The sequence below is a fragment of the Gasterosteus aculeatus genome, chromosome 8, assembly GCF_964276395.1.
Source record: "Gasterosteus aculeatus chromosome 8, fGasAcu3.hap1.1, whole genome shotgun sequence".
In the NCBI taxonomy this organism is placed as follows: domain Eukaryota; kingdom Metazoa; phylum Chordata; class Actinopteri; order Perciformes; family Gasterosteidae; genus Gasterosteus; species Gasterosteus aculeatus.
The window spans coordinates 13,160,290-13,174,919 of record NC_135695.1 but is presented as its reverse complement, the minus strand read 5'-3'; the positions used below and the strand labels follow the sequence as shown (position 1 = coordinate 13,174,919).

At 41.9% G+C, this 14,630-nt stretch overlaps 1 protein-coding gene across 3 annotated transcripts in view; it reads right to left on the bottom strand.

Moving 5' to 3' along the window:
* Positions 1 to 14,069, bottom strand: part of ptprsa (protein tyrosine phosphatase receptor type Sa) — a 198,195-nt gene extending 184,126 nt beyond the window's left edge. For 2 of the 3 annotated variants that reach the window (XM_078108268.1, XM_040185255.2), the window contains exon 1: positions 13,733 to 14,069. The gene's annotated coding sequence lies outside the window, so the exon portion shown is untranslated. The remainder of the gene's footprint in view (positions 1 to 13,732) is intronic. The other variant, XM_078108270.1, reaches the window with a different exon arrangement.
* Between the last annotated feature and the right edge of the window lie 561 nt (positions 14,070 to 14,630).

Genomic DNA, 14,630 nt, shown 5'->3' with positions numbered 1-14,630 from the left:
CACGGTTTTGTGTCACAGCTTGGATTGTTTCAGGAGCTGCATGAAAAGACTTTTATCACCATCGTCCAAGATAAGATGGGAATCGACATGATCTTAGTGTACACCATCAAAAGGTGTAAATGTTATCCTTATACATTGTTATAGTCATCCACAGTGGCTATTTGCATAAAAAACAAGTTCAAATGATTTGAAAAAAGACAGAACATGGAATTAGCTGTTTTAATTATGTATAAGCTGCTCAGATCTAGTCAAAGAGACTAGATCTATATTTTATAAAGTGTATTTGGCAGAGAAGAGTTGGGCTTCAGACAGTAGAGCAGACACTAATTGTCCTTACTAAGCAAAGAATCTGGAAAATCAAATGAATTAATGCACATATTATTATTGTACTATATCACTCAATAAAAGGAAACCAAAGAGACTATTACACAGTAAGAAATACATATTAACTGTATGAAGTGAATTGGTAATATATGAATGAAAGTGAACGGTGTTAAAGTTCTCATAACTAATTTTTTGTCACTGAAATATATTTTTATTTTTATGAAAATAATTAAAATCAAAAGTGTTAAACCACCACCCGAGTATTTGTTCAGCGAAATGCAGAAATGTTTGACTATGACTTCATCTTCCCGCCAGCCAAAAGAAACGCCACCAAAGGCTGAGTTGCCCCCCTTCAGAGGCAGAGCTGAGATGGAAGCTTGGGCCTGAGGCTATTCCATCGACCAGTCTTATCCGAGCTGTCTGATGTCCAGTTGCAGGAAAATAAGATGACTGAAATAAGACTTCAGGCAAACACGGCAACGGGAGGTTTGAGGCTGTTATGCCCCCATCTTTACAGAGACCTGGCTCCGCTGTGGCACCCGGGATCAAGCTGCATTTGACGTGCAGACCGCAGGACAGAGCCCTGGACGGCGATCACAATGAGAGGAGGCGGACTCAATGATGTGCGATGCTAAAACATGGGGATGGTTGATGGACAATGTTTCCCTCATGTACATTTTTTTGCTTTTAAATTGTTTTGCTGCTGCTGTGAACTTTTTTGTTGTGTAGAAAATGGACCAAAACTGCATTTTGTTGTACGACCCTTGGCTGTTATAGTAATATAAATAAATTATAATGATGTTTGATGATGATGACATGTACTTATAGCATGATTATTAGTATTTTTACTTTGATGACTTCCTGGTAACTGCATCCGAGGTTACCTTTGCTCTATGACCACTTCTCTGTAAAGAAATATCAATTTGGAATACCAACATGATTTAAAAAGGAATAAGTTCACTTTGCACAAATTCATGAAAAGTGAATGTTTCCTGTTAAGCCATACAGAGACACAGAGGTCCTTGAGCCTGTCAAGCAGAATAGTGTGGTTTACAGAATCACAAAGTATTTTATTTGTATCGCTGGAACCCATCATGTCATTTTACACCCATTGTGTGGAGATGAGAATACTGTTGTACCGGAGTTGGTAATTGAACTGTTTGTTGACCAGTTTCTGAAAGACTTTGGACCGGAAAGACAAGACAGAAATAGGTCCCTTACAGTTTAGGTCTAAGAATCCCCCCCCCCCCCCTCCCCCCTTGAAGACAGGGAGGACAGCAGTTTATTTTTCAATCCGGGGGAAATACACAGGTCTGCAAGGAGGGGTTGAACATCGAGGTGATGGGGCTGCGATAACACGAGTTGCTAAGTTAAAGAAGAAAGCATATCCGATCCAGCAGAGATATGAGGATCCAATTTGAGCAGCTACCTGAGCACCTGAATTGCCTGTATTGGCTAGAAGGAGACGCGGCGGTTGCATGGATGGAGGGGATCAATGCTTGGCGCTGAGAGGCGGAGAGATGTGTTGCCTTGCTGCCTTCTTGCAAGTGACATGTTGGACGAAGTGTGTTGGATGTTGCAGTGAAAGGAAAATAATCGATAAGGCTATTGTCACACATTGTGTGTATGGATAAATCAATTGCAGAAGAGCTTATACGTTATCCTCTGAAGCAACTAATGATTCCTAGCCGTCCTGCATTTATTTTCCAATATTGACCATTTATGTAATCTCAAGGGGAGCCACTGAAAAATACACGTACACAGCGGAAATGATTATAGCAATAAATACAGCATACCTCACAAACATAAATACAACACATGGTCATGCTCGCACACAAACACAGAAATCAACACAATCTAAAGGACATAGAAAAATGCCCTTATTTGCCCTTCACATACACATGCCCAGCCCTGTGTCAAACAGTGACTTTCATGTCATTTAACAACTGCTCTCAAAATATCTATGCACGTCCGTGCCGCAGAGAAAGAGACTTTGAACATCTGTGGTGTGTGCTCCTGTGAAGCCAGTGAAAGCAGCAGCTAAATATTTAATGGGCCTGTCTGATGGTCATAATTGCCTTCAAGAACAATAGATGAAAACAAAGGGCGCCAGTGAAAAACTGCACAAAGGTTAAAGCCACATCTCGGTGACAGAATCGAGTTACGTTGGGTGACTATCAATGTTGAGTGGGACTGCATTTGTATGAAGGGACCAATGACCAGATGTGCACTATTTTGGGAAGGTAACATATTGAGAGAAACATACCGATACTGAACTGTAATGAGACAAAGTTACGCTACGTAAAGTCTTTTGATAAGTCATTTTTTAATATAGCAATAGATTATTAGCCAATACTAATGCTGTTCTTGATTTTGTATTAACATCACCACCAGCAAACTTGTATACGAGTATCAACATGATAGACAAAACCATATATATACATATATATATATATGGTTTTATATATATATATATATATATATATATATATATATATATAACCTGCAGACCTGCTTATCAACAGTTCCATTAAAATGTACATTTCCCATGTATCTGTCTCCTGTCAGTCTTGCCTCCTCTCTCGAGGGAAAGTTTGCCCGCGGTCTTCACCTGCTCATGACCACACTGAAAAAGGATGAAAACACACAGTATTGAGGGAGTGAGCTATCCTAACAGATGTATTTGAAAATGTATCCCGTTCATTTTTAAGGGCTGAAGGGCCTGAACATAGGAAGCACATACGTGTCGGTCAAAGAAACCTCTCCATGCGAGGCAGAGCAGAGGGGTGGGGAGGGAGCTTTCCAGAGTCAAGTAGGACTCCGCGATAACAGATGGATGTTCAGATAGCTCAGTAATGGAGGGTGCCAGAGATGGACGGGTTGATTTGCTGGTTGGTAGACGTTCAGCGAGCCAGACGTCACTGGTATCGCTAAGGCAGTGTGATATGCTATGATCAACTGTAAGTTATCAATTAAACATGACCTATTTAGTTATTAAACTCTGTGTATTCTCGTGCATCATTAAACATATTTTGTTGAGCTTTCATCAAAGTTGAAATGGTTTCTAAAGCATAAAATCTTGGCTAATAATAATTCCATGATTTTCAGTGAAAATATTATGTGCAAAGGATTTAAGGATCATAGGTTTGCTGCACAAACATTTTAATAAGGCATATAACCCAATTAAGTGGAATCATTTTGCTTGATCTTGAAAGAGATAAAAGAGTAAATTCTACTTATTTTATAGTCTAACCCAAGGAAATGATTTATTATGACTTTATCAACACTATTTGTGCCTTATGTTCATGATATGCATAGCTGGTTTTCAGATCGCTATGATCATGTTCAGCTAACAATTCATAAAAACCCATTACAAACGTAGTCTCCATTTTACAAAATGTAAATCATTAAGATTATAGATAACAGCTTCCTGTACAAATGGGCCAAATTTTTAAATAACTTTTTTTTTCCAAATCTCAATCTACATATTATTAAGGTGAGATCCCTGTCTAATGATTAAACTACAAAGCTAACGTGTGCAACTTTTGAGGTCCAAGCCGTGGAGAGAGCAGCACTGGGGAGACAGGACAGGAGACAAGTGAGACAACAGGGAGATGTAAATAACTCAACATGGAGGAAAGAGGCGGGGAGAAACAACACAGGCAATCAGTGGGGAATGGTTTTGAGCTAAATGAGAGGCAGAGGCAGAGAGAGAGGGGGGCTGGATGAAACAGAAACAAGGAGGCAGAGAAAAACAGAGACAATAACGGATAACTCAAGAGGGAAACGACACAGAGGGGAGGAATGATGGACAGGGAGCAGGGGGGGGGGGGGGGGGGGGAGGGGGGGGTGAACTCAATTGACATGAAACAAGAGCAGCCCAGCAGATAACCAGGGTGCTTTTATTCTTTGTGTCAATTAAAAGGGCACTTTACAAAGGTATACGGCAGGAGGAAAAGGCTGGAGGATGTAGTTGAGCTGCGGTGGCAGAGAGGTCAGCAATTCAGCATAGCCTGTCTTTCTGCTGTCCGTCTTTTGGACTGTTTTAGAGCTCACAGCTTTGCCACTGGTGCTGCACTGAACTGCTTTTCTTTTCAAACACTGGAGTGTGAACGCAGTGACTTAGCCTCCCCCGCTAACTCGATGGTCGTAAATGTAGTAGGAGGGGAAAAAAGACCACATGAGAAGAATACATGCCTTCCATCTCTAGAAAAATGAATCAAACTGATGAACGGGACAGCTTTGAGAAATCGGCAGTCCCATTTGGGGTTTGTCAAAGGTCTGACTGATTCATTTGGGCACCAAGCAATGTTTCCATTTCAGACAAGCAGTGCAAGCTGGGGCCGATTTAGAGGAAACTCTGTGTGCACTTCATGCTTTTTCTCACTCAAGGGCTTTGAGTTGTTAAAAGAAAGAGAGGGATGGCCGGGGTTCAGGGTCACAAAGTGTGAGAAAGCAGGGAACAGATGGAGAATAAGAGGCATATAGGTTTACCTCTCATTAGCTCGCCTGCCACACTGTATACCACAAAGCAAAGCGCCTCCCAAGGACATGAATTAAACAGAGAGCCAACTTCCTCAGAGAAAATCAGCCCGGCCAGCACTTTGCCAGTCCTTGGAAATAACCAACACGTTTGTCACTGCTTCTTCACCCAACAGTGTGACAGCAGAAATAAATTACCTTAAAGTAGACCTTCCTGTAGCTCACAGCTCAAACTGATTCAACGAAAAGGTACAAATCAGGCAGCAGACTGTGGCCTTAAGTTAGCCGTCACAATGGGAGCCAGTATCAAAGTCCTACTTCCTACATCTAGCCTGCCCTGCAGAACTTCCCAGTTTAGATGGAGGTATTGGGGCATTCAGCCCTCATTGGGAGACTTTCAAAGAGTATTCGTTCATTTCATCTCCTACATCAACAAAACACACATGCTGGCCCCTAACAAAACCTTTGACCGTAAAATGATCAGCATATCTAAGAGCAAGGGAGAAATGGAATGGAGTGAAGCATGCTAAGAGCATATTTTGGCAAGGTGTTGTACTTCTTGGCAGAACATTTTCGACCTAAAATCAAAATCAGATATAAACAACTGGAAAACTGGCAGGAAGAAGACTTAAACCAGCTGAAGTGAAGCAACATCCTACATTACTGGGAGTTCAACTTCACAAATGGAGATGGCCCTGTGCTGCTCTAAAAGAACGTGAATGTTTCTGGGAATTGAATAGAACATCTGGACGGAACAAGCAACACATTGTTCTCACTCTTCCAGGGAATACAATGTTCCTGGTAATGAAAGCTAAGGAGAAGAAGACTATTTTTTGAACTTACTATTGGGATTAGAGTCAGAGTTCAGACAGTGTGTCATGGGAGAGGGGAGATTGCTAAATTCCCAACCTGCATCTGTGAGGCGTTTAATGAAAGTTAAAGGTCTGACATGAACCAGGTTCGGCTTATGGAAGGAGATATATATTTGCTTACCTCCAACCCCTTATCTTCACTTTCTCCAAATCCCTTCGCTCAACAACATGACCCAGAGTTGCTCCAAAAGCTGTCCATCACCCCCCTGTGCTACTCCCTTCACAATTATGCATCCACTCCTCCACAGTGTGATACACTCTTCCCCCCCCCCATACCTCTTAAACTTCCCTCAAAAAAGTGAGAGACAAAAGAAAACAGGCACCCGTCAAATTCCTAACATGCCGGTAATTCCACAGTTTGAAAAGCAACATCAACATCCACTCTCAAAGGCATCAACACTGTTTGTGTTAGGAGTTTGTTTGGAGTCCTGGCATCAGAGGCAGCTATTGAGCTCTGGAGAAACCACAGGTTTCTTAATCAAGCAAAGGCAAAACAATTACTAGAATCCGTTAATCAATGGCTGTGGACAAATAGTAAATCCATGGGGGCTTCTGCAGAGAACGACAAGTTCCGGAAAATGGGGTCCTACTAATTAAACAGAAACCTGCTGGTATGCTAATGTTAGCTATTAGCTGTGCCGCTACACTGTTAGCCCATGCATCCGATGAGGTTGTTTGACTCAGACAATAGTTTTATCCTTTAATTGCATGGTTGTTGAAGTAGGCTACTGTTGGACTAAGCCCCATTCCTTTCAGGCTGCTTTTCCGTTTGGGATTTGTAAGAAATCAACAAAGGGGTCGTCCACGTAACATGATTATGAATGTAAATATAATTGTGATCAAATCTCTGCATGCTTATTGTTAAGACAACGGATACATGCAGAGGACCTTCTAAAATGACAATCACCATAATACTGAATACAATGATACTCAATCAACAAAAGAGGTGATGCACAAAGTAGAAAATGTCCAGATTACAGAAATTTGTCTAAAATGTCCTCAGGAAAAGTTTAGGAGATGTTACAAAGTTTAGAGATGTGTGTACGTCCTCTTAAAATGTGGCAGATGTAATTTGTGAAAAATCCTAAAGGAAGTTTCAAATCCAGTTCTTCCAATGGATAACAATAATCTTCATTAGCGGGCAATTGGTGGGAAGCTAATAGAGTTCTGGGAAATACAGCAATGGGAAGAAAGCTCAGTAATAAATACTGGATCAAAGACCAGGCAGAGAGGGAAGGTAGCAGATGTAGCAGATGACGTGACGCGTACAGAGTCAGTATGGTGCAAAAAACAAATTCTGTCTTCAAACTATGAAAGAAATGAACCAATTAATGAATCATCTTGTCCAAATCTTTTGTGTTCTGTCATCTTGAAATAGTTGATTTGTTGCTCATTCTCCAGTATAGAAAACTATCTGACCATACAAGAAGATTTTCTTAGATTTTGTCCAAACAAAACTTAACATTTACAAAATGTCATTATTGAGTGTGGTTTTTCAAGTGTATAATTAAAGGTACTTACTTTAAAAAGGTCCCTTTCTCCACCCTATTCCGACATCTATTCCTGCCTCATTTCCAATCATCGCTTCCTCTTTGTCTCATCTAAAATTCCACCTAGTTTCCTGTCCTGCTTGCTGAACTGTTCTTGCTAATCTCCCATTCCATTTCTCCCTTTCTTCTTTCACCTACTTTTTTCCTCTTTGCCCACCTCTTTTGTTTAGGTCTGTTAGTGAATGTCTCTTATTTCTTTCCTTTTTTATTTCCTCCAACTTTCCTTCTTAATTTAATCCAGTTATTCCTCTGTCTTTTCTCCCTCATACCTATCTTAATGTTTTTTTCTCTGACTCTACTTCTTGTGTCTTTTGCACTTTTGGGCTTCCTGTTGCATCATCATTCTTTCATTATTTCTTCCCTCTGACCTGGTCTTATTCAGCTGTCTCCTCTTAAACTTGTCATTCATCCCTCTTTACCATAACTCCTAATCCCATTTTTTGTTTGTACATCCCATGTTTCCCATCACTCCGTCCCCTCACCTTCACCACTTTTTTCTCAACTATTTTTCCATTCATTTACAACCTACCAAAAACTCCATATCCTGCACTTCTCCTTCTTTTTTCCCTTTGTCACGCGCGTCTCTCACCAACCAGTCCTCTCCATCCACCTGACGTTTCTCCTTTTCCACCCTCTGCATCTCCCTTGCACTCCTGCAATCCAGTTCACATGTTTCCCAGGGCACATTGTTGCATCCCAACGGAAGCTTGCACAGCATTCTGACATAAATAATTGAAGAGGCCCCACATGGCCAGGAACGCTCAGTCTAAATGGATTATTCTGGGAGGGATCAATGCTAGCCTGTGAGGGTTTTATTAGGCCCTGCAGAGGAAACTTACAAGGCCACCGCCAATGCTCTTCTCTCTCTGTCTTTCACACACTTCTTCCTAGTCACTGCCTGCACAATCCGCCCACTCCCGGTGACGACCCAGTCATCCCACAAGAGGACCATGTCCGACGGTAAAGTTACAGTACAGTTCTAAATTCAGGCTAAATGAATCACTAAGGGAGTTTCTAAATCATTCACTCTTTGTGATCCCTTGGCTATAATGCTGAATAGTTGTAAACGGGTCAGAAAGCATTTTGTTATTCATGCCATTGTCAAGATGCATCATCCTCACAGACCCCCACTATCAGCAGCCACTCACAAGAATGGGGAATGATGGAAAACATCCAGCAATGCACAATGGAGTTGTCGTCATGGTCAAAAGAGGTGAAATCCTGGGATGACCTTCAAGAGCACGACCCTCAGGGGCTTCTGGTGGCTGCGTTGGTGAATCACCCTCTGTACGCTTCTCTCCCTGTGGAGATTTACATCTTTCACATTTAGTGAGATGTTTCCTAATTGTCTGCTTTCTGTAAAACATCCTGCTAAGCTTGCAAACGCAGACAGCTTGATAGTTATTCAGACAGTCTGTGTCCAAGTGGTTAAAACAAGGGAGGAATGTGGTATTAGTTCCAAACTTAAGACCCTTCAACTGAAATTCTACTTCATGCATTTCCCCATAGTGTCAAAATTTGCAATTGTACAGCGACAACTTATTCAATAATGTCAGCTGCAAAGCATACGGCAATACAGAGTCCCAAGACCACAGTTTCTAAGCCATTCACGGTAGTTACTGAGAATGGCACATTTTAAAAACGGGATTGTTTTCTTCAATATTTCTCTAGTAGCTGTATGGCATGAAGCTGCAGTAGTCAAAACACAATGTTTGGATGTATAATGTTAATGTCAGGGAACATTTGCATTTTCCATTTGGTTCAGCAGAGGATTTCAAACTAAGTAGCAGGTTTGCGGTAGTCGTATGAGGCACAGAGGCTTAGTTTCACTTACGGCGATATCTTGAGTAGTAATGTGACCTTAGCTGCTAAATCCATAACCGTTAACGGCCAAATTGTGCAATTTAGTTAAATCTAGTCACATGTACACTATACATATATTTTAAGAGGAAACTTTCCAAAGGACGATTGTATCTGGTGTGCATTGTGAAAAAATCACAGAAAGAAATCTCATTATATCATAATGAATGTTGTACTATCAATAGTTTTTACATAGACCAGAGGTTGTTAGGTGCAGTTGTTTCAATTTTGTCTCAGGGGGACCTGCAAGATTACAATTTGAAAACTTCTGTCATAAGCATTGGGAACAAAAAGGACATTCTGGCGGGCGAGTAGTAGCAGTGACCAGAATGCTGCATACCGTATGCAAAAAACGCAAACAACAACGAGCGTCTCATCTGTCAGAAACAAAGGAACCGTCACAACCATTCCATATATTCTTGGTCATTACTCAGATGCCTTTCACTGATGGGAGTCAGCCAATGTTGGTTTCTCTGAATTAGACGTATAGCACAAATTACAGTTTCCCCCAGTTGACCTGTTGACTGATATGCCCCCTATATTCTTGAGTTCTCTAAACACACACATCAGAACTGCAATTAGCCTTTGAACGCTCAACATGCAGCTTTAACCTCAACTCAGTTTGTCAGTGATTAATAGTCATTTCTTTATGGAATTCCAGGTTATGGAGGAGTAATATTGCTTTATTCCAACATCACCGATCATTTCCTTTCCTGACATGTTGGGCGTGTACCAAGAAAGTGTGTACACATCAAAGCCATTAAAGTGTCAAGTTCTGTGATGGGCATAAACGAGGTCAGAATGTTCATGGGAAACTTGTGAATAGTACATTTTTGCCCTCATTCTGGCAGTCAAGACTTCCTCTAAAGAGCTTATATCTTAGCCATTTGAAGTGACAAACTGCGGTTCAAAAGACACAAGGAAGTTTCTGTCTCTGCTGTTAGATTATGCCAGCCCTCATTTGCATTTGGATTTGAGACCCGTATGCTTCATGACAAGATTTACTGTGCATTATGGTAGTGTTGGACAGAAGTACAGAAAATACTTTGTCACATTATACAGCCTCTATTATTTGTTTTATTAGATTCATAAACTCCATTTAAATGATCTCCATAGTGGCATCCACTGGAGATTGGTTATGGATGTCAATCTTACATTGGTTTTATTTACCCTGGCCATTGATATGTTTGATAAGCTACCGAATAACTTGTTTCCAAGCAAGTAGTGGAGGTGAAGATGGGATAAAATGCTACAATCTGAAATTAAATTGTAGTTACTTTTGAATTTCAAATACAACACAAGAGAAAATATAGCCTGCTGTTTGTCTGGAGGTGACAGCTAACAAGCACTTTCCGGGTAATTAGACTGCCGCAGTGCATATGGGCGAAGCTCTCCAGGAAGTTTGCTGATGATTAAATATGTTCTTCCCACTCTCTTTTCTGCCTCTCGAATCCCTTAAACATCTCGGTGAGCCATCCGCATCTGCTTCCATTTTTACTGAATGCATTTTGATGTGGCCACTCACTAAAGTTTCCTGGCCTGTAATGAGACTGCAAAAATGCGACTTAAAACTTCACATTTAAATGTAGAAAAGTGTGTGTGTGTGTGTGTGTGTCTGTGTTTGTCAACAGGTTAACGTCTGCAACCATGTGCATTTGCAATGTGCGTCAAACCTTTTTCACATATCTGGAGCTTTACTGCCAGGCTGGTGACAGGTAAGCATGATTGAAGTGCATTTCTGCAGGAGAAAACAACGGATGCTTGGGCATGCCATCCAATCACCCATCTCATACATACAGAGAGGCCAGTTGATTGATGCCATGTTAGAAGGTGGACACATTGAAGAGCTAACCTTGCCGTGTCTAACAGGAGCTCCCTCCCCAAAAGGTGACGCCATGCACTCTGTGGTTTAATGGGCCTCACAATGATCATTGTGATTCAATGCCGTGTCAAACTGTAAGTATACAAGCCAATAAAAGAAAAAAGGAGGAGAGCGAGAAAAAAAAATGTGCTGGATGGACCCTTAGGATTCCATATTGTAGCTATCTGCTACCAAGCTTCTTCAAGGTATGAGTAGTGTTTCTTTGATTAGCCCTTTCATCAAAGTGGTAACTTAAGCTGTCCTGTAATTCATACACCTTACACTTTATTCTAACCAGTAAAGAACCGTAAATTCTTCCCTAGCACCATTATGATCTTCAAGAACATAGCACATGCCTCCAAGCATGTCCTGTATGGTTGATGTGCTCTATGAGCAAACACTAGGTGGGGAGATGCTTCATAAAATATGTCCAGCCCATTAAGTCTGTGGGAAGGATTCCAGTAATAGCTGCCCTTCCAAAAGGCCTTCCACCTGCCATGGTGATCATTGAGTGCGACCGCGCCTTCATATAAAAAGGAGGACACATACAGACACTAAGTATAAAACATTTTTATCTGAAATAATAGCATTTTACAGCCTAAAAAAACCACAAGCCTGTCATGGATAAATATATTTTACATCACAAAGACAAGCAGAAAGTGAATGGAAAGGTTGTGTATTTGCTATATTTGACATATTTTAATCTCTTTCTTGCATGATCCAAAACTATTTTTTTTACTTCATATGCATGAAATATGGAAACGCCTCAAATCAGGAACCATATGATTGGTTGCCAGAATAAATCTGTGGTGGCATATGTCTGCATATGATTTAGAAGGGACTGCGGGTACCCAGGGAGGTTGGGAGCAAGCAAGGGTCGTGTGTTCCTTCTCATAAAAATCCAGTGTTGGATGTTACCTGCCTTGCTTTGATGCTTCTGGGCGCGTGTGTGTGTGTGTCACTCAAAATTTCTCATGTGACGGAGCATAACAGGGAATTGCAATACACAGCAACATCATAAATGTAATTACATTACTTTGCACTGCTAGCCTCTAAGCCATTTCCAGGAACCATAAAAAATGAAAACTAAGTTACCACAGGAAAAAAGAAAAATGAATAAATGGCATTTTCTTTTAACAACCCGGGCCCTGGCGAGATTTTGTTCTCTCCTTTGGATTTTATGAGGTCTGCAGACGCAGGATGCACTTGCTGCGATCGAAACATGGGAAGGAAAATGGAAAATGCACTACCAGTACCAAACGTTTCAACATGTTCCTTTAAAAGAACATGAGCTCATTTTCAAAATATTCAGTAAAGCTTTAACACAGTATCGGGTAATGAGTCCGAATGATGTAAAAGGCATAAAAGCGAGTGGCGTCTGCACAGGTTTTGCAGAAATAATGGAAACACACATAGGACGATTCTTTATCATCATGTATCATTTTAGTCTAATGCTGCGTTTCACATGTGGGAGCAGATTCTGTGAGTAATTGTGAGCATCCGTGATAATGAAGGGATTTAAAAAGACACCACGTAAACAATTATTTTTAAACGATGACCAATTTGAAAGTTTTAAAACTGAGATATCCTTGTTTTTTACAATTAGGATTTAACATGCAACAACATCAAATATTTAACTAATGATTATTCACACAAGAGGGTCTTAATTCGACAACGGCATTACACCACCTAGCCGTGGTGACTCCACCTTGGTGGGGCTGAGGTAAAGCCGAGTTGCACACATCGAATCTACCCCAAATCCTTTACATGCAATTGACAACGTGATTTGCAGCGTTATAAGATCAAGACTACAGTAGTCTAAAAAGTCCAACACTTATAGGCTATAACTTGATTATAAACTGAGACAGAGATGAGGGACAGAGAGATGAAAAATAGAAAACTGCATTTCCTATTGAAGCTTATAAGAACTGCTTGTCTCGTGCTATACTGGCATGTCCATATCAGTGGATATAATGGAATGCAACGCTTCTAGCGGTTGACTTGGCTAATGACCCCCCCCTGGAGATGCACTTGTTAGATGGAACACCCCAAAACCCTGCACGGATAAATATACGCACACACACAAGCACAGACGGACGCACGCACGTCAACTCACACACACAGACACACCTCCGCCCAAAAAAAAAAAAAGATGATTCACATATATGCGTTATGCTCCATTGTCATACATCGCATACAAGTGTTGGATGCATTTAGGAGGGGGGGGGGGGGGGGGGGGGGGGTATTCCCTCGTCTTTGCTGAACCACCCCGTCTTTTTTCTATTTCTCATGTGTGAGATTAAAATTGTAACGAACTCTCAGTGGTGGAATAAAGAGCGGGAGCCGTGCGTGTTCCGCCCGCCGTTCAGAATGATGGATATCACGGTGCTCTCCGGTAGACGCAGCAGCAGCAAGCAGGCTGCAGTTTTGCGGCGGCACAGTCGGGTCCCCCGCTGCGTCCCGGACTATAGAGCATCACTCCCCTTCGCCACGCTGCGCTCCAGCACGAACACGAACAAGCCTCTTTGCGGTATTCTGAGATGGTGCTCCTGTTCGGGCACTTGCCTGCGTCTCTCTGTGTGCGGGTGTTAAGACGACAGAGGAAAGCACTGATCTCGCGCTCTAAATAGCCTTTCCCCACATTTTGGTTTTCAGTTCGAGCTTTTAGAAAAGCCGTGATTGGAATTTTCCAGCCCCCTTTGTATAAAAACAAACAAAACCCGGCAGTCAAAAGTGGCCGGACAGAGCCAAGATCCAAAAGAGAAAGGGACGCGAAGACCTACCTTTTAGTCAGCCTCGGACTTCTTCTGTCTTTCTTCTCCGCTTATAAACCCTCACATCTTCAGAATTTTAAAGCAAGCAATAATCCCCGGGTCTTGTGTTGGACGTGTGCGTCCCTGTGGCGGGTCCAGTGAGGAGCACTTCCCCTGGTTCCTCTTTTGGGTTTAATATTGTTTTTGTTTTTTTTTGTTTTTGTTTTTAATATCCAGCCGAGGAGCGCCGGTTGCTCAGGACGCGTCTGGGTACGGCAGGAGGAGTCGCTCCCTCAGCAGCAGCCGCCGTGCGCACTTGGAGAAACCAGAGCGCTGTCCGCGCAGGGAAACTGAGGGGATGATGTCATGCGTCCGGCCCTCCCTCTCCAGCCTCCCCTCAACTCACGCGGCTCTCTCCTTCTTCTCTTCCCTTTGTCATTTCTCCCCCTCTCATGACACGGTTTTTTTCCCATCTGCATTTAAAAAAGACAGGACAAGGAATTTTGTTCTTACTATTTAAATTTTGATGTGGGAAATGTTTCGTCAACTCACTGGGATGCGAGCATCTTATGGGATTTTTTTTCCAGAATTAACATTAACCATGTGATAAATTATCAGAAAGATAATTTCTGATATAATGTTCGAGAGTTGGAAACATCCCCCCCCACCCCCCAGGCGTTCGAATTAGGTTTCAAGTTGAAACGCAAAACTGTATAAAGTTGCTTTTGAGGATTTGTTTTTGCAGTGCTCCACGTTACGTGGTGAAGTCATGCCGTTCCCTCGCGCCTCACTGAAGGCATCGTCCAGTAGCATCGTCGGGCTGGTTTTTCCCGGGATAAGAGGGGAGGTAAGGTAGCACGAAACAAACCAATGCAAGTCGCGCGTTGAGGCAGCCCCCCCCCGCCCTGGTGCAGCCGGCACATCTTAA